This window comes from Lolium rigidum, chromosome 2, assembly GCF_022539505.1.
Source record: "Lolium rigidum isolate FL_2022 chromosome 2, APGP_CSIRO_Lrig_0.1, whole genome shotgun sequence".
NCBI classification, from domain to species: domain Eukaryota; kingdom Viridiplantae; phylum Streptophyta; class Magnoliopsida; order Poales; family Poaceae; genus Lolium; species Lolium rigidum.
Genome location: NC_061509.1, coordinates 55,760,973 through 55,782,799, shown reverse-complemented (window position 1 = coordinate 55,782,799; position 21,827 = coordinate 55,760,973). Strand labels below are relative to the sequence as shown.

The following is a 21,827-nucleotide window of genomic DNA, read 5'->3' as shown; positions in this document are numbered from 1 at the left end:
AGCGGCCCGGGCCCAAAGGCGGCCGGGCCGCGATCCTAAGGAGAAGATCCGTGCGACTGGATTAGAAGATTACTTGCAAGGGGGTTAACGAATCCCGGATTAATAGCAACGAATATGATTCGGAGTTATCGCCATGTAACCCTAGGTCGGGGGTGTCTATATAAACCCCGAGCTTAAACCCTAGAGGACACTTGATTTGAGATCTAATCTCTCTTTGTAAGCTCACGGCGTAGCCGCCGACCGAGCCCCCCATTGTAATTCTCCACCGAGCAATAAGATCTAGCGGGACGTAGGCCTTTTACTCTCCGGAGGGGCTGAACCTGGGTAAAACCCTTGCGTCTCTTGCACCTCGACCCGTAGATGGCGATGTTCCCTTCCCCTCGCATCAACGAAGTGCTACCCCTGTAGCATCCGCCGTGGCCACATCCACGACGAGTGGCGCCCACCGTGGGGCATGGGACATCAAGCCTCCGAGCTACGGCGAGGCCCTACTCGCCGAGTGCGGCGGCCGGTTGCTTCCGGCGGGATGATCGCCACCGGCAATTTCTTCCACATCCGAGCCGAGCACCTACCGACCCGCCTCGTCGCCTCTCAAGCACGCCCGGATGGTGCCGATCGGCTCCATCAACCTCTTCGTTGGGCTCGCCGGCGTTAGCGACCCCTCTGAGCCTCGCCCAGGTCGCTCGCACGACCCCTTCGCGCCAGGGCAGCTCCTCACTGCTACTCGCCCGGTCACCGGCGAGGTATACGCGGAGGCTGAGGCGGCCCTGGAAGACGATGCCGAGTTGGCGGTCGTGGCACCGACTGCCAACTCCAACATTGCCTCGGCAGCCGCCGACTCCGCCGACACTGCTCCAACCGCCGACTCCATCGACACCATCCCAGTCATCGACTCCGTCATCGCCGCGATCGACGCCGACTTCACCGACATCATCGCTATAACGTCGGTTGCAGGATCCACCGCTGCGTCCCCGACTGCTCGCTCCATAGCCACAGCGTCAACCAAGGACTCTATCTCCATGGTCTCCCACCCGAGTGACTTCGAAGGTGGCTTCGAGGACGACTCCATCCTCTCCCTCTTCGGCACCGACTCCGACTCGGACTCCGTCGAGGCCCCGCGCTACCGCTACCCAACCGCAGTCTTCATGGCAGGGGGTGAAGAAGAGCATCCGGTCGACGCCTTCACCACTCCCTCCCCGCAACCGCCACCGCAACCGAGATCGAGGCGCACCGGGCGGCCCTCGAGGAGCAAAGGAAAAAGGAGCTCGCCGAAAGGCGGAAATTCCGCCTCGAGCACGAAGTGAGAGCTGTATCCCACTATCGCCGGCAGCGAAACCGCCGGCGCATGGAGCGCGCCCGTGCGAACGACTTTCCCGAGCGCACGCCTTAACCTCGACGACCCGGACGGAGAAATCCGGGTCGCCCGAGTCCAAAACCCCGACATCCCGGAAGGAAGTCGGGCTCGCTGCGGATAGAGCGGCGCACGGAGCACCTCCGCCACCCCCACCACCACCACCCGAAGTTCCTCGGGCAGAAGTCGACGCCAATGGCCTACCACCGCACTCGTCTCCGGCCGACAACGTTGCGGTGCTGCGCGAGGCTGTCCTCGCAAGAATCCCCGAAACGGGAGACGGTGCAATCCTCGTCCGGACACGCCAAGGCTTTGGTAGCCAAGGCATTGGAGCAGCAACACGCCGCAGCCCGACTCGCAAGGGCGACTCTATTCGCGCACATCCGCCAGTCGCGCGGCGTCGTTAGATGCGGCAAACCGCGCAATCGTCAACGCCAACAATGGCCCGCCCCCAGCACCGCGCGCGGCCCACTCGTCTAACAACCGAGTCGAGCCGCGCCCCGCGCGGGTGATGGTCGCCGCCAACGGGCAGCCAGTCGACGCCCGAACCCACATCGTCAACGATCAAGAATGGCGGGCGCGCAACCGATTGAACGACCGCCACGCCGATGAAGCCCCGCGCCAGAGCGCGTTCACCCGAATCGGCCCCGCTTGCTTCGGACCGATGATCAGAGGCGAGCCGTACCCCGTGGGGTTCAAAGGACCCCGCGACATCGAGAAGTACGACACACACATCGACCCTACCGTCCGGATCGACTCGTACGCCATGGCAATGGGGATCCAGGGCCACTCCGAGCTACTCGCGAGCACGCTACCCGCCTCTCATGATGGACGGCGTCAATCGCCACCGGTTCAACACCCTCACCGTCAACGACATCGACTCCGGGAAGAAGCTCGCGCCGCATTCATCCGAGCACTTCGCCGGCGCATACACCCGTGCCACAACCATAGAAGACCCGGATCGCTGCGTCCAAGGCCCGCGCGAGTCGACCCGCCGGTGGGTGCAACGCGGCGGGATATGTGGACGACCTCCGGCGGCATCGGCACGGACACGGCAATCTACGCTTTCGACGCTGCTGCCGGTATGAACCATTAAGCGCCAAGCTCCGTCGCGTCAGCAGGGATAATATCTCAATCTCCGAACTCTTCGACATCGCCACCCGCTACGCCGACGAAGACCCTACAGTCGACTCGGACGACGAGTACGGTCAACGACGCAATCGCCGCCCTGCACACACGGAGCCCCGGCGTGGCGACTACCGATTCGCCGGCCGGTCCAACAACGGCAAGCGTCGCGGAGAGGAGGACACAACGAGCTGGTCGCCACCACCGAGCTACGAGCAGCGCGAGCCAAAATCATTCCGGCGCGACACTCGCGCACCTCGGGAGGACCGGCCCCAACCCAAGCGCTTCGACGCCCGCAGCCTCCTAGACGCACCATGCATCTATCACAGGAAGGAGGGCAAGCCCGCCAATCACACGACGGGAAATTGCTACTCCCTGAAGCAGATAGAAAGAGCTCGCCGCGCCAAGGAAAACGACGGCGGCAATCAGCACAAAGACCGCGCCAAAGACCAAGATCAGCACAAGGGAGAAGGCTTCGGTCGCAGCGCCGGCTCGCTCCACACCTTCATCGGGGTCGGCGACCGGCGGGACGAGAAGGTCCTCGCAAGGGCCGTGGCGGTACACGCAGTCATACTTTCGACGTGCCCCGGTGGCTCAAGCCGGTCCGAGCAAAGCATCACCCGGAGCCGCGAAGACCACGCCCCCGCATCGAGTACCCCGGGCGAGTGGCGCTAGTCGTCGAGCCTAAGGTCGCCGACTACGGCTACCAAAAACCCCGATGGACGGGGAAGCTCCATCAACATTATGTACTACGAAACCTTCCGGCGGCTTGGCCTACCGGACTCACGCCTCGAGAACACCAAGGTTACGTTCCACGGCATCGTCCCCGGGCGGAAGGCCTTCCCGATCGGCAAAGTGACGCCGCCGGTCACCTTCGGCACGCCCGTGAACTACCGCACCGAGCGGATAACGTTCGAAGTGGTGAACTTCCGCAGCTCCTACCACTCGCGTACTCGGCCGGCGGGCGTTCGCCCGCTTCATGGCGACCCCACACGCCGCCGGCCGGATCGACGCTGCTCCATGGTGCTCGTCGACGAGGACGGAGCAGGCGATCCGATCAACCCAACTCGGACAGAGTGCCTCCTCTCCTCTCCTCTCCGAGCAAGAGTCAAAGTCTAAGTCACACGCGACGCACGCGTAAGATATACCCCTACCTGTATTTATAGACGGGAGGCAGTGATTTTCGTTCGTATCTGGGCGCCAGTTTTGAACTTAGGCGCTAAATTTTCGTCTATAGCCCTTACTTCGGTGGGTCTATATTCATCTTCGTTTGTTTTATTACCATGATATAGAGAATGGACAGTAAAGATGGGTGCTACCACGGATTGGTGACGTGGTATTATTGGCATATGTTCCCGTCAATCAACCTAATTAACCGAATGCATGCGGGGCGGCTCACTTTCTATTCCTCTGGAAACATAACTGGCGTCCACTAATGTCTCCACAATCCCTGTATACATATCTGCATTGATTCTCCACTTAAATAGCAGGTTACAGTTGCGCCATGCATGATCATACGTCACTTTTGCATAATGAAAGCATGCTGGCCGTGAAATCCATGCATATACATGCTTCTAATCAGCTCATAAATGACTTTCTCTCAAACCAACTAGGCACAAAAGGGCGTTGGGATGTGGAAAATAGAAAGACATAACTGGAGCGGCAAAAGATGAAAAGTTGGCGCCTAATTTCAAAATTTGAGCGAGCAATCATCCCCGTTCCCAGTGTATAAATAGTAGAGGCAGTCTAAATCACACGCGGCGCACGCGTAATACACACCCCTACCCGTATTTGTAGGCGGGATGCTGCGTTTTTCTTTCGAATACAAGCGCCAGTTTTTGAACTTAGGAAAGCGCCTCTTCTTTCGGTGGGTCTGTAAGACACACCTCTCCGTTCGTTCTGTTGCTTGGCACAGAAAATGGATGGCAAAGATTGATGATACCATGGATTGATGACAAGGCATATGTTTTCCGTCAATCAATCCAATTAACCTAACGTGGGACTAGCTCACTTCCTATTCTTTCGGATCCTGGATACATAACTTTCGCCTATAATCTCTCCACGGTCCCTCAATACTAGCTGGCTTGACTTTCCACAAAAACAGCACGCTACGGTTGCGCCATGCATGCTGCATAATGGCCGTGAAATCCATGCATATGCATGCTGCAATCAGCTCATAGATGATTTTCCTTACTTCTTCTAATTTGTGAGATCAGTCGATCAATTTGGTGCTTAGGATTAACCTCAATCAGCTAGTGCATGACAAATGCCACAAAACCAAATCAAATGTAAAATGGAGCCGAAGCTTCATACATAACAAATGCTAACTAGCAGGTCTCAACTCTGAACGGAATCTAATTTTTTCTGTTCCATTAGGAAGTATTGAGTTTTAGTTCAAACCTCAAATTTAGGTGGGAGGAAGCGTTTTTCTTTCGAATCTAGGTGCCGGTTTTCAACTTAGCAGCTATTTTTGTCCATAGCGCCCCTTGCTTCGGTGGGTCTGTATCCTCTCCATTTGTTTGTTGCTTGACACAGAGATTAGACGGCAAAGATGGGTCATGGGTGCTACCACGGACTGATGACATGCATATGTTTCACGTTAATCAATCCAATTAACCCACCGCGGGACGGCTCATTTCCTATTCTTTCTAGTTCTGGATACATAACTTTCGCCTGTAATTTCTACACAGTCCATGAATACTAGCTGGCTTGACTTTCCACAAAAACATCAGGTTACTGCGCCATGCATGCTGCATAATGGCCGTGAAATCCATGCATATGCATGCTACAAATCAGCTCATATATGATATTCCTTAGACTAGTCACAATGCATAGTATCATATAAAAGTATCATGTGTATGATACTACTACATGTTACTATGTCCACAATACATGGTATCATGTACTAGTATCATAATTTTCTTATATTAATTGATTTGTAGAATCTCAATGTAGATCTATGTACAAGATGTATTTGACATTAAATTTTCTAGTACTACGTCTATGATACGGTATCATCCTATGATACTACAATCTCTCTCATTTTTAATTGCACTGTTTTTGCATGCATGAGATGCATGATACTCCCATTGTGGGTAGTCTGACTCCCTCTAATTTGCTCGATCAATCAATTCATTAGGTACTAAGGATTTACCTCGATCAACTCGTGTTTGAAAAATGACGCCAAAAGAAGACAAATGTAAAATGAAGCCAAAGCTTCACGAAATCTAATTTATTTCTATTCCATTATGCAGTATTGGGTTTTGTTTCCAACCTCGAATTTTATTGACCAATTTTTTTCAACCTTTCCAGGGAGTAATTTGAGCAAAATTACTTGATTTTTTACCCCGTAACTACTGGTGTTAGGCGAGGCCCATGCATGGCCGTAACTTCTCCTCCAACAAAAATTATATTATTGGAAACATTTTTTGAATATGAATCCAGTGGTATAACTTTTGTGGCATATATCTCATATTTTGTTGATCAAATTTGTAGTCAACCTTATTATTTCTTGAAGTGCACAATTGCTCCATAAACCGGTATGGAGGGAGTAGCTGGGTTGATTTTCCTTGTAAATAGAAGGCTACTGTTGCGCCATGCATGTTCATACGAAAAGGAGATTCGTGGCAAAGGGGTAAGATGTTAGAATCAGAGTTATTTTGGAATGCATCAGTTATGTTCGACAAGGTGTCAATGAGGAATCGACGGGAATTTCTAGATATAGTACTCAAAAGAATCGCCACAATCACGTTTGCATAATGGCCGTGAAATCCATGCATATGCATGCTGCAAATCAGGTCATAAATGATATTCCTTACTTAATTACTTCCTCTAATTTGCTGGATCAATCAATTCATTTGGTGCTTAGGATTTGCCTTGATAACCTCGTGCTTGACGAATGACGCAAAAGAAAAAGACAAATGTAAATGAAGCCAAAGCTTCATACGCAAAAGAAAAGGACAAATGCTAGCAAGCAGGTCTCAGATCTGGACGAAACCTAATTTATTTCTGTTCCATTAGGCAGTATTGGGTTTTGCTTCTAACCTCGAATTTTATTGACCAATTTTTCTCAACCTTTCCGGTGAGTAATTTGAGCAGAACTATTTCATTTTTTACCCCATAACTACTGGTGTTAGGCGAGGCCCATGCATGGCCGTAACTCCTCCAACTAATTACGGAAGGAGCTCTCCATTAATGACCGATTCCAACGGAGTCTCTCCCATGGTTTGTTTTTCTTCCAATGGTTGAAATAGTATGTATGGCTTTGTTTCCAAAAGGGATGAATCTGTTCCTTTTCTAAGCAATTGCCGCTTCGGTCCCATGGCCAATGAAACAATAGAATTTATTGACCAATTTTTTTCAGCTTTTCCACGGATTAACCTGAGCAAACACTATTTCTTTTTTCACCCTCGAAACAGTCAAGTCGCATGCATGGCGGTACCTATTCTACGAACTAATTACGGAAGGAGATATATACTCATTAAAGGCCTATTTGTTATGTACACAAACCGAGTCTCCCCATGCATGGTTTGTTGTCGAGAAGATATCTACGGCGTCTTGGTGTGCTACCAGTTTCCCTAGCAATCCAGGCCATTTAATCTGATTCAAGGATAGGATCAAACACACATTTATTTCTATTGACTGCCATGGCACATTTGCATGTCAGTTCTTGTATTGTTTCAAACTGTGGCACTCGGTCCTTGCTTTTTGACCCTTTTGTCTCTCTCATGGGAATCAGTTCAGCCCCAAATGTCCATGTATTTGCTTTACTTTCAAAAAGGCAGATGACCACATGCGTTAAACCTAGGTTACAAGCGATCTGCATTTTATAACATTGTGACCTCAATTTTCCCACTTGTTATCAGTGGAAAAAACATACAATTTCAGTTAGTGCATAACTGCATATGCTGTGAAACAGATGAAGAACATCTCAGTTTCAGAGAAGAACACTAAGCTGACACAACACCCAATCAGGAATACCTCAATCTACATATGGGTGGTGCTTACATGATGAATTAAGCAATTCACTGACCATGTGTCGAGATCAGTTGTTTAGAATGCATGCACATAGTACAATTCGAAATAAAAAGAAAACGAGGGCGAAAGAAAATTGCCAACAAATACCACCAGGCTTCGTGAAACTCTAGCTGCGGTTTCCAGCTGAAGTTCCATCAGTACTTTCTTCGGCTGTCGGTACACGAGCAGGGATGGGGCTGCCTTGTCAAGCTAGGGTTCAGCGGCGCTGCAGTGACCTTATAGCCTGCAGCTGGTGCATCAGTGGACGCCTGTATTGTCTAACTCGGCGGCGGATCAACCTGCGCTGCATCACTCTTTCCACGAGTCGAGGCCATTGTAAAGGTGGTGCTCCCCTAGTTCTGTTTGGAGACCACTCATGTGATAATAAAGTACTGAAGCAGTCTATGATGCAATAAGAAAGTTCTATTCGTATGACATATGCTACAGATCTAATTTGACAAAGAGAGTGTGGACTGACCGATTGTTGACCTTCACATGTGTTCTATTCCAAGAAGGGGTTGTGACTACTAGAGCTTTTCTCGCACTTTCGTTTCTTTTCCCCAAAATGAGGTAAGATAATTATTTTTCCATGTGAAGAATTATCTTTGCATGCGATTCTTCATTCATTACCCAGCAACCAAAACACTTGAACCAAGGATGCATTGAAAGCAATTTGTATTGATTGAATCAAAACAGGGATTATCATCATCCATCACAGAAAGCTTCTAATGGTGAACTTATAAATAGAACCAACAAATTTTTTTGGATGACCACAAATATAGTATGTGCACTACAATTAGGAATTCAGGATACAAGCGAGAACACACTCGAGAGCAAGCATACCCTAATTATTACCATCACAAAAAAGTGCTAAAATGTCACTTTTGGTACCATAACCAAATCTTTGTAACTAGTACCACTAAACCTAACCAGTAGGTCATCTGCCCAACGGCCAGAACAAAGTGTAGTGACAGCTGTAATGAAACTTCCCAGCGTCATCACAGAGCACATAGATGAGAAAAATGGGAACTTGAGGACTCACCTATAACACCGAGCCATGTAACAAGGCCCACCATTGCCACGGTTGCGGCCATTATGCACCAGCATGAGCCCAAGAGATAGTCGAGGTAGTCGAAGTCATGGGGCGGCCAGGCCTACCACCTTTGTGTGAGGCGAGGGAAGCAGCCCAGCACCACCACCACCACCAGAGCCAGACAGCCAAATCCGGAGGCTATTGTGACCTCCGGGTCAGATCCAACGCCACTTAACCACTGCTGCCCAGCAAAGTCAAAAAAGATGTCAATAAGCTACAAAACTTAAGTTAAAATGTTACTAGCATCATATAGTGACAGAGGAGAATAAGGATCAACTAGAGGTCCTCATGCATAACACAACGTTTAGAGTTGCCAGTGAGAACTGCATGACTATTAAGTATAATGATTAAATGATTCCAAATAAAGTAAAACTGCCATTAGAAAACATATGCCAACTGTCAAGTATTTTTGCACCGCGGTACATGAGCATCGGTGCTGTGACGCTAACCATTCTCTTACACACTCAGAGTGTTGTCCGCCATGACCTCATGGTCACCAAATGCTGCCATCAGGTTTCTTCACTAGGTTACAAGGAAGACAAATAAAAAGATATGTGGTGGTCAAGCACTTACATATAGGATGACATCCATACCGATAGTACCGGGAGCAACTCCAGCTCCAGGCATATCACCGCCCATTCTGCGAGGCATACCATCTCCCAGTCCTCCAGCAAAGCCATGCCTTCCACCACGCATGCCTCATGGGAAGCCCCTGGAGGCATCTCCTGATGAGCGGCTTGAAAATTGCACCTTCTAGGCCTTCTCATAATTAAATTACTGCAGAAGCACAGGGCATGAATACAGATCTAACCATGCAAAATAGTATGCTAGTAAACTCCACAAGAAGTGGGAATTTTAGTACCAAAATCGCTTTTCCGTCGGCACACCAACAAAGCTAGTCACACTCAAACTTATTTCTTCCGTCTACAGCAGCCTGTCAAGCTTCCTGCGGTGCTCCACATTCTTCAGTGCATTCGGCTCCACCTGCAAGATCACCAAAATCGCAACATATAAGCATTAACTTACATCATGGTCACCTACAAGACATAACCATAAACCATAACGAAAAGAAACAATAGAAAGGTTTCACACCCTCACAACCCCTTTCTGATTTAGGCAAGGATTTTTCTATCATGCAACAGACCAATGTATCTCACCGACAATATTAGTATCTTGCATCTCATGAAGAAAACCTCAAGAAATTACCTTATCTCCTGGCTCGTCTTGGTTCTTGGGGGCTCGGAGACCTCAACATCAGCGGCGCCTTAGTCCTTTGCAGACCTCAACCTTGTCTCAAATTTTTGGACAGCAATGCTACTCCTCCTCGACATCTCACAACTTGTAAAATATTAATAGAATACAATCAGCCCGAGAATTTAAGGGTTTCCCAGAGCAATGCAAGTGAATAGCTACAAAATAAGATACAAACAAGACATACCGCTCTGTATTTTTTTAGCTAATAATTAACTTTGTGGTAAACTAGGAACAAAATGTGAAGGTACAGGAATCACATTGTACACAAACATCTCATAATAATAAACTATAAAATGAAGTGTGAGAAAGACAGAACTGGCCTACTACATAAACAACTAAATACATCTTGCTTGTTGCAACAGTGAGCAATGAACCATTTTTCAGACTATATTTTAAGGTTGGCTTGCACATGAGACAGCCAAGTGCATCGTCCATTTCTGCTGCAAGCAACTTAAACTACTAAATCCAAGCTGTAGCTGATACACTAGACTTCAATACTCTAATATATTCCAGTAATTTGCACTAACATGATTTTTTAGATAGAATTTGATTTTATATGTAACCAACATAACACAACAAAGTGAACATTTTTAACTATCAGCAAGATGAAAGTTGATGGACTATGCGTGGATAACAACATTCTCATGAACCAAGAAGATAAAAAAGAAGTAAGCTCATATATTTCATCTGGAGTCTATTAACATAACAGTCAAGGTGTGACGTGACGGAGGCCATGGCTCCCTCCTGGCAAGCTCTAATTCTCCCCTGCTGCTCTCCGTAGGATGGATAAATATAACGATCCACTAATGTAAGATTGTGGACAGAGATGAAAAGACAAGCATAGTAAGAATGAGTACCTCCCAAATAATAGCTTGCAAACATAACAAACAACTAGTAATATAATCCCTGACTTGCTCTTGTCGTTTGTTTTATTAAGATCTATATTTGAATCAAGTTTGATCTAATGGTTTATATTTTTCATGGCAATGTGTTTTACAGTGTAATGGAGCTTTTAGAAGAAGCAACATGAAGAAAATTTGTAATGTCATTCACAGCATTGCAACACCACAAGTACTAAACGTACACTTCTCAACTTGCACGGACTTGAAACTCCAAGTAATCAAATGAGTACCTAACTCAAAGACCAAAACACTCCTGCTGAGTGTCATCACTGCATGTTGCTTGTTTAGCCTCTCCATTAATAATATTAAGAATGAGTTCCTCCCAATTAATAGCTCGTAAACATAACAAATAACAAGTAATATCATCCCTCACTTGCTCTTGTCGTTTGTTTTATTAAGATCTATATTTGAATCAAGTTTGATCTAATGGTTTATATTTTTCATGGCAATGTGTTTTAAAAGAAGTAGTTATGGATTAGAACGCGTAATGCAGCTATTAGAACAAGAAACATGAAGAAAATATGTAATGTCATTCACTTCAGCATTGCAACACCACGAGTACTAAACGTACACTTATCAACTTGCATCGACTTGAAACTCCAAGTAATCAATTGAGTACCTGCCTCAAAGGCCAACACACTCCTGCTAGGTGTCATCACTGTCTATTGCTTGTTTAGCCCCTCCATTGTGCAAGAGAATGCCGCAAAGGTGGCGCAGCTCTGATCTTGAGGTGATCCTGTACTAAGAGAAGCAACCACGTAAAAAATGGTGCAACAAAAGTTACACTAACTGACACAAATAGTGATTAATATCCACAAGGGATTCTAAAACAGCTCAGGGTACACACACAAATAATCTCAATGAGCAGAAGTACGAACTTTAAATATCATTTAAGTGTTGGTGCACATCTATCTTCTTACACGATTATGATAATCGATCCTGATCTCAATGAACACTGGGTACATGTGCAAGCAATTTACGATACACGATTACATTAGCCATCAATGCTACTGATATTTCCAGCAAGTGAATTATGCACGAGCACAACATGAAACTGAATAGTGCACTACATCTATAATACACGATTATACTAGCAACATAAATTGTCCTAAGTAAAGTGTGCGAACCAGGAGCACAAGATGCATGAGCAATTCAGCTTCACTGGACCATACAAATGCACATGATGTGCAATCATATATATAGCTGAGATATTTTTCCAATGGGGACCTATCAGTAGGACTCAGTGGGTATAACTAGGTTTATCCCTATTTTGTGAATTTCGTAGATATGATACCCGTCAACAATAGAATTTACTGAAATACTACAACAACCACAAGAAGCAAATGAGTTAAGTATGTGCGGACAAACTGCAGCTTTTGTACACACACCAGCCCTCTAAATAGGGTTTGCCTCAAACCAAATCAATATAACTGGACGCACACCCAAAATAGAACACCCACTCAGCCGACAACATGGATTACAAAGTCCACCAATTACAATCGATTATCCTTATCATAATGTTAAGGAAGGAAGTGGCAGGCATCATGCAAAAACCATGCATAACAAGTCAAAATTGCCAACAGAAATCAGAGATGATGTACTTAAGCAACCCATGAGCATGTAATATGCATACCAATATAATTAACAAAAGTTGTACACAAAACAAATAATAAGTCCACAACTACTGACCAGAAATATCATGATATGTTTCCCAATACCTCGTAGCCCAACAACTGACAGAAATATCAAGAATGTGCAACAGTGGGCTGTGAAAATCAATGAGTGTAATGTAAATATACCTGGAAAGCTTAAAGCAAGGCCAGTGCAAAAGCTAGCGCAATTCTAGCGTTGACAACTGCCAAAGGAACGTGTCAGTTCACACTGCATATTTAAGAGTGTAATAATTGGACAGTGGTAAAGCCGATTTGGTTCTTTCCTGGAGACCATCACTTTGTTTTTTCCAAGTGAAATAAAGTACTGAAGCAGTCTATGATGCAATAAGAAAGTTCAATTCCTATGACATATGCTACATATCTAATTTGACACAGAGAGTGTGGACTGGCCAAATGTTGACCATGACCTGTGTTCTATTCCAAGAAGGGGCTGTGACTACTAGAGCTTTTCACGCACTTTCGTTTCTTTTCTCCAAAATGAGGTAAGATCATTATTTTTCCATGTGAACAATTATCTTTGCATGCGACTCTTCATTCATAACCCAACAACCAAAACACTTGAACCAAGTATGCATTGAAAGTAATTTGTATTGATTCAATCAGAACATGGATTATCCTCATCCATCACAGAACGCTTCTAATGGTGAACTTATAAATAGAACCAGCGCACAGCAAATTTTGGATGACCGCAAATATAGTATGTAGACTACAATCAAGAATTCAGGATACAAGCAAGCACACACTCGAGAGCAAACAGACCCTAATTCTTACCATCACAAAAAAATGTGCCACAATCATTTTTTGGTGCCATAACCAAATCTTTGTAACCAGTACCAGTAAACCTAACCAGTAGGTCATATGCTCAACAGCCAGAACAAAGTATACTGATAGCTGTAATGAAACTTCCCAGCGTCATCACAGAGCAATCACAGAGAACATAGGTGAGAAACAAGGGGAACTCGAGGACTCACCGAACACACCGAGCGATGTAACAAGGCCCACCATTGCCACATGTGCGGCGATTATGCACCAGCAGGAGCCCAAGTGATAGTCGAGGTAGTTGAAGTCGTGGGGCGGCCAGGCCTACCACCTCGTGTGAGGCGAGGGAAGCAGCCCAGCACCACCACCACCACCACCAGAGCCAGACAGCCAGATCCGACGGCTATGGTGACCTTCGGAGCCAGATCCAACGCCACTTAACCCCTGCTGCCCAGCAAAGTCAAAAATGATGTCGATAAGCTACAAAACTTGTAAGTTACAAATGTTACTAGCATCATATAGTGACAGAGAAGAATTAGGATCAACTAGAGTTCATCTCATGCATAACTCAATGTTTAGAGTTGCCACTGAGAACTGCATGGCAATTAAGTATAATGATTACATGATTTCAAATAAAGTAAAACTGCCATTAGAAAACATATGCCAACTGTCAAGTATTTTTGCACCGCGGTACATGAACATCAGTACTGTGACGCTAACCATTCTCTTACCCAATGCGAGTGTTGTCCGCCATGACCACATGGTCACCAAATCTTTGCCATCAGGTTTCTTCACTAGGTTACAACTCCAACTCCAGGGATACCACCGCCCATTCTGCGAGGCATACCACTTCCCAGTCCTCCAGCGAAGCCATGCATTCCACCACGCATGCCTCATGGGAAGCCCCTGGAGGCATCTCATGATGAGCGGCTTGAAAATTGCACCTTCTAGGCCTTCTCTAATCAAATTATTGAAGAAGCACACGGCATGAATCCAGACCATGGAAAATAGTATGCTAGGAAAGCTCCTACAAGGAGTGGGAATTTGAGTACCAGAATCACCTTTCCGTCGACACACTGACAAAGCCAGTCAGGCTCAAAATTATTTCTTCCGTCTACAGCAGCCTTTCAAGCTTCCTGTGGGGTGCTCCACATTCTTCAGTGTATTCGGCTCCACCTGCAAGATCACCAACATCGCAACATATAAGCATTAACTAACATGCATATAGATTTAACATAGCTAATGAAGCAATGCTCCACCTTCTATGAAAACCGAAATGAGAGATAGGCATACAACCAGAATAAAGCAACCAAGATAAAGCTAAATCATGTCCATAATAATGCCAGATCAGCCATACATAATGAAACCTAGCCACGCATCAAGACTGGGATAACAATGCTAAATGTCAAAAGTTATAATACAAAAGGGCACCAAACAGCCAGCCAAGCACATTATATAAATTACCTATTCCATTATCTAAAAACAGCAAGATAACATAAATCGCCATACATAATATGAACGCAGTAAACTGCTTGACAGAGAGTACACGTGGCTAAACATGGTGATTAGTTAATTAGTTCTAGGAAAAGATTTCTTTGCATGCGACTCTTCATTCATAACCCAGCAACTAAAACACTTGAATCAAGCATGCATCAAAAGAAATATGTATTGACTGAACCAAAACAGGGATCAGCCTCATCCATCACAGAGCACCTATACCGGTGAACTTATAAACAGAACCTGTAGCAAATTTTGTATACATACACAATATGTAAACTACAATCAGTATACAAGCTAATACACAGTCGAGATCAAGCATACACTAATTCTTAGCATCACACAAGAATGTGCTACAACAACACTTCTTAGTGCCATGACCAAATCCTTTTAACCAGTGCCACTAAACATAACCAGTAGGTCATGTGCTACAGCTGTAATGATACTTCCTAGCGCCTCACAGAGCATGTAGAAGAGAAACAAGGGAAACCCAAGGACTCCCATAAAATACCAGAGGAAATTTAGGAGGAAAAGTAGCAGTTTAACTAAAAAATATATTAAATTTGAACTACAAACTTTTGACATGACCTTTGTCATTGTTTGGACATTTACATCACACATCAAATATTTGTCAGAGATTTCAATGTATAATTCAATCTATCGCAGGTTTAATTAAAAAGAAAGACAAGCTAAAGATTGGTGGCATCTCTAGCTACCATGCTTATTCACAAAAAGAGATGCAACTGGACTTGAGCGTGAAGCAACACACCACGCAGCGTCACAACAAACACACTCAACCTTCCATGACACCACATCTCTTCATCAAGAAACAAAATCAGCTCAAATAAAAAAGAATACGTTCGGCTGGCAAGATCTTGCTCCACTTCTCTCCCTTGCTGCTGCCTATATGAGTGTGAGCCTAAAGCAACACAACAGTATAACACACACAGGTAGACAGCTATTAACTATGTTAAAGCACAGCATAAGTAACCGCAACCTCAAACTTCCACAACATGCTGCAACACCAGACAAAGAACAAAAGCAACAAAAAAGCATATTCAGCTTGCCGGCTGGATCCGACTCCCTGCCTCGTTCAGGCACCACCAGTTCCCAATTTCTCATGTACAATATCACGGCGTAAATTCCCAGTCACAACACCCAGTCATTCTAATTTTATTTATAAGTAAAGGCTCGAGGCCAGTCTATTAAATAAAAAAAGTTGTATATAAAAAATGAGTGCTATCTTATTCAAGTACAAGCTGAAAGCAATGGCTGGACACAGGAGAAGTTTTATATTGCTGAACATTTTGTTCTTTTAAGTGTCTATTTATTGCTGCAATTAAAGCTGCAGCTAGAAATGAACATGACTAGAATCCTACATAAAATTAGATCCAGGCAAGAGGAAACTGGACAACAACATGGATAACTAAATAAATGATAAACATAGTGTGAAACCATGCACGTAGATCCATTAGCTGCAATCAGGAACCAAATGTTCTATTTGCTAATCTACTAGTGTTTGCACGTGGTAACACAATGAAACAGAGCAGACTAGATCAGAACATGATCATCTTCTCCAAACCAATTAGTGGATATGAAACGACATAGTATCCCTTTTAGACTGATGCCATAACTCAAAAATAAAGTAGGCATTTTGTGATGTATGCGATAGTCAGACTGACTACACTAAAGATAAAACTGATTGTTCTGAATTAATAATATGATGGAAGTAAGCATGGACTATCAAATTAGCATCATATGTGGTTTATTACTTTGCTGTTTAACAGAGATATGAGTTATACCAATTCAAAGCTAGCTCACGTAGCAAAATAGCTACAACAGCAGATAACCAAAAAATGATTAACAAAATAGTGTAAGAAAATACAAATAGCAGTATATCTAATCAATAAGTTGCACTAATTACCTTCACAATTTTGGCTATTTTTAGGACAACCAGATGACACAACAAACAGTAAATGTGCGTAAAACACAACAACTCATGAGACATTCACATATACGATTCAACTCCAGCACAAGTGAAAATAAGAAAAAACATCACAAAGGAAACAAGATTACTGCTTCTGGTTTAGAATGGTACCTATAAATGATGTAGACTATTGAATATTGCAACCGAAACAACATTACATAGACCCTTGCACAACAGCAGCATAAGCACCACCGAGGACCAAAGCAGCTAGAGGCACACGTAGTCGGCCCGGGAGGGACTTCAGTGAATCGGGTGGAGCTACTCGGGAGGCCGAGCCATGTCAACCTACCCTGCACAAGATAAACAAATTTTTAAGACACAAGTCTTCATCATGACAAAAACAACAATACATGCCAATATCATCACCACAACTCGCAAGAAATAGTGACACACTTTACAAACAAGCTGACGAAACACCAATATTACTAGTTCAAGGAACAAAGCCGGATAGTATATTCTCAAAGAGGGAAATGACCAAACAAATGACACTTGGTAAGTGGCCGAAACTATTAAAGCCGGATAGTATTATTCTCAAAGAGGGAAATGACCAAACAAATGACACTTGGTAAGTGGCCGAAACTATTAAACAAAAGAGTAGGTAAAATAGTTAGTGACAAGACAATGTAACTAGACTGCCGATTTCTTCAAACTTCAGAAATGAGGTCGGTGAGAACAATGAACCTTCAATACTCGATTCAAATATACAACATGGTATTGAGTACAGTGCTGGCGCATCTTTATCATCAAGAGAGGGACCAGTAAAATCTAGCACAACCTAACCCAATTTACACAAGATTAGAAGGTGCTTGTACTGTATGATTGTGCATGGAAATAAGAGCTATGTTGAAACAAAATAAATAGCATTCAACCAATATCCAGCAAATGCAGTCAAATACACCTAGTGTATATACTCAACCAGACCACCTAGTGTATATACTCAAGCAGACCAAGTCAATAACCGGCAGGCATTATATCCATAACCACTAAAGTTGGAAGCCCACCTAATAAGCCTGGGACCAATGTAGTCAGAGGCCTCCGTAGCCAGTCGGCGAGGGACTTCGGCTGAGCTGCAACCAGATGTAGAAGCAACTTTGTGAAAACGAGTCTACAATAATCCTTACTTGATAATGACAGTAAAACAACAAATGCATGACAATATCATCACCACGGCTCAACAAGAAACAATGACACACTTCACAGACAACAACAGATAGGATCATGAATACTAGTTCAACCAACAAGGTTGAATGGTATATTATCAAAGAGGAAGAGGCCAAAACTATTATGCAAAAGAGTTGGTAATTAATAAATATTAAGAGGTGCTGATAAGGTAATCTAATTAGATTGCAGATACAAGTTACATGACTCCACCCTCGACATCTTCAGACTTAAGAAATGAGGTCAGTGAGAACAAGGAATGTTGCAATACTCGATTTGAATCAACCAACCATAGTACTGAATATAGTGCTAAATGCCCCTCTTTATCATCAATAGAGGGACCATTAAATCTTGCACAACCTAACCCAATTTACACAAGATTAAATTGTGCTTCTGTTTTTGGTGTGACCAAAAACCAATGACACGATGGTGCAAACAAATGAATGTTATGTTGAAACAACATCATGGACAGTGTCCAACTCAGGCTAGCATAGATAAGATAAACTAGAACATAACATCATTGAGATATAGCAATAATTAACCATCCATATCATGTCATTGAACTTATGCGATTACTGGGTATTAGTACATATGGTAAATTACTATCCAGGAACAAGAGGAATGACCAATAACCAGCAGCTACTGGCAAATACACCTAGTTTATATACTCAACCAGACAAAGACAAAGCTAACGGAAGCACGGCATTATATTCACAACCTCTAAAGCCAGAAGCTCACCTAATACGCCTAACTAGTCTAATTTACCACATCAATCAACACTGAATCATAACAAGCATAAGTGCATGTCTAACACGAGATCATGATTAATACGTAGAAGAAAACAATCATGGAATCGATGATCTTGAACATGATATAAATTGTGCCAATCACTAGAAGCCTCCATGCATGAAAACACAGAACTTTCTATACATGGACCCTCCCAACACCTAAAATATCAATTCAACAAAGGACAACACAAATTTTAAAACAATGACATCTTAAAACCCAGTAGGAAATATAGCATATTATATTTGAAAATCATACTTGGAATACAAGTCATCCTAAAATAGAAAGCTCAACCACAAGTCCATTTTATGGCAAGTAGGCAAGTAAATCCATCTTTATTAGATTTAAATAAACGCCTGAGCTAAAGCTCCCACATTCCCTACATATCCTCCGAAAATGAAGTATATCACATCCTAGCTAAACTTGCACAAGAGCAAACTCATACAGCAGACAAGCATTTCGCCAATTAAAATCTTAACCATCACTAAAAAATAGTAAAATGCATACAATGGCATGTAAATTCTAAGTATGCAAAGTAAATACAAAGTGGCGTTAGATGCTAAACAACCAAACACAAAAAAATTACAAGAAAGGAGAGATGACACCTTGTTACCACAAGCATAATGAGCCGATAACCGAAAATATCATATTTTGATTAATAGCCATGCAGTAGGTTTTCACCTTCACTTGGCTTGAACCCGATTGTTGTATGAAGTGCCACGACATGATGAGGTCTTGACAAAGACCTCGTAGTATATCCCAATCCACTAGAGTGCCTCCCCGTGACTCTTGCTCGAGGACAGCAACACTAGAGGCGAAGGTCTCAATCTTGAGCTGCCCCAAAGAAGATGTCACCCACAGACTACCTGCGGAACAGGAAAAAGAACATGAGTTGGAAAAACTCGAATCAAGAAAATCGGCGGTGCATTTATTTTTTTCCCTACATTTGTACAACTAAATTTGTCCTACATCTTCTACACGAGAACAGAAAGTCAGCCCAATTGGCAGTGCATCTTAACAGAGGAAGAAAATCGCTGGGCAAGACGCGGACCTGAGTTGATGTTATCCTGCGGTAGTTGTAGAAGAGGTAGGCAAGCTCCAAGTAGAGGGTAGTACTCCAGTGTCACCAAGAGAACAAAAAACGTGCTTGCATCAGTATATGCATATTGTGAAAAAACTTGTACGGAATATCACAGCAAACTGAACTTTAAGTTTCCTCAACAGTTCTCCAATAGCCAATAATGAGCCACGAATGCAATGAACAGAAGCATAATCCTGAACTAAACATCATGTAGGATGTATGATTTAAAAAGCGAAGGAAAATTATAGAAAATGCAAAGAAGAAAACATGTAACTCATGGAGACCAGGTGTCTAACCTAAATCACCAAAGAACATTCCAGTACCAGAAAAAAAACCTCTTGTTCCTAAACAAATGGACGACTAAGCCATGTTGCCAGAAACAGGGCATGGACTCATTTGCCGAAATAGGAAGCCACAGCTCGAACGAAGGGGAACCTGAGGAATCACCTGAGATAATTGTCGCCGATTCCGAGATAGCACCACCACGGCATGTCCTCGTACAGCTCCAATTCCTCTTCCCTTAATGCCTGCATATAGCAAGATACTTGGACTTAAGAAACAAATTTAACAATTGGGGTTTTCAAGTTTTCATATACAAACGTAGCTGGTTCTGAAGTTGAACAGCTTTTCAATATTTGACAAATGAGGTTCTCGATGATTGTAGTTACATAATTATTACAAGACATATGTAGAGGATAAAATAGGTCTCCAATTCTGAAATTTCACTTTGAAATCCTAGCGAGAAATTTCAAAGCATGGGATGTGCTCAATATAAGGCAAGCCATAAGCTGGTCCTAAAACCTCCAGCGGAACCAGACAATATTGGTAGCCTAAATTCACTCAAAACAGAGAAAAAGAAATTAAATGCAAGCTAATTATAAGTTTCATATTGAACTGAATAAATACGATGACATTACGTGAGTTTGTGCATACAACCATGCAAATACCAAGAATTTTTTCTTAAACTCGCCATGGCAATTTTGTCATAATAAAGCTCAATGCAAATTGCCCAATCATAAAATCAATAGTGAGTAGTACACCATATCAGAAAAGAGTTTGCCAGATATTTTAACTCCTTACCAAGCCATATCAGAATTGTTGGGGACAAGTTGTTGCTGAGGCACAAATCCTGGTAGAGCTATACCAATCAACGGAACACGAGGTCCACCTGGATGCTGGGCTCCAAACTGCATGGACGTATGAAGGATATAACAGTTACTAGCATTAGTTAGATTGATATAAAATTTGTGTAAGAAGAAGACGCTACATGTAGATATAGAAAAACCAATACACGATGAATAACCACGAGTATATGTTTGGGAATACCAAAACAAGTCCCGAATAAACCAGAGACGTTTCTCATATACAAGACCAATCTGTGAGCAGTATCACTGTGAACGGCAACACTTGTAGTGCTACTGGAAGCAGCAATAGTGCTCAGCGAGCCGTGGCTATGGAGCATAAGTGTTCAGCGAGCCGTGATTAAATCCTAAGATTTAGGAAACTACCTAGCTTATATGTGTTCTCTTTATCCAAAAAAAAAAAAGCTCATACGTGTTGTTGAATTGCAGATTGGACGATTGCCGATTGATCAGCATGTTGCCATCTCCGTTGTCTTGACTGCTTGTGGTACACCGGCTCCAGAACCCTTGAACGTGTCGCTGATCTCTGCAGCTCACTGACGAACTATAATTGGCGGCTCCAAGGATTGTACTGCAGTGGAAAAAAAAGTGAATTTATACACTCGTGTCAGCGTCATGCAAGATGGATTCGATTTAGGGTGGGGATAGAGAGACGGGCTTGTTACCGGCGAGCTGGTCAGAGGAGACGACGCCCAGGCAATGCTGCGGCGCACTGTCCTGTTGAGGAGATCGCTGGGGAAGGAGGGCGCTGGATGTCCCTTGCAGAGGCCTTCATCGGCCACCACGCGCGCGGACGCAGGCAGGCGAGCTCGACGGGGCACCGCGCGTCGCACGCGAGCGCCGGCGAGCAGGCCGGCCGCGCCGGTTGGGCGCGAGGTGGTTCGAAATCCCTCCATGGCCGGGTCGGTGACCTTGGAGGTGTGTGCAGCGACGCCCCGGCTGGTGAATCGTCTGGCAAGTCCAAACCGGAGGCGCGCAGGACCGAGCGGCGCAGGGGGCGTCG

At 44.3% G+C, this 21,827-nt stretch overlaps 1 long non-coding RNA gene across 1 annotated transcript; it reads right to left on the bottom strand.

Annotated features, from left to right (window-relative positions):
• Positions 1 to 8,232: 8,232 nt before the first annotated feature.
• LOC124691769 lies at positions 8,233 to 21,600 on the bottom strand. The gene is made up of 13 exons (XR_006999147.1): positions 21,490 to 21,600; positions 21,237 to 21,395; positions 20,763 to 20,869; positions 19,653 to 20,209; positions 17,659 to 17,724; positions 16,769 to 16,947; positions 14,235 to 14,349; positions 13,905 to 14,126; positions 11,361 to 11,477; positions 9,792 to 9,923; positions 9,448 to 9,569; positions 9,159 to 9,362; positions 8,233 to 8,763 (listed from the first exon to the last, which is right to left on the bottom strand). It is a non-coding gene; the product is annotated as an uncharacterized LOC124691769 (long non-coding RNA).
• Between the last annotated feature and the right edge of the window lie 227 nt (positions 21,601 to 21,827).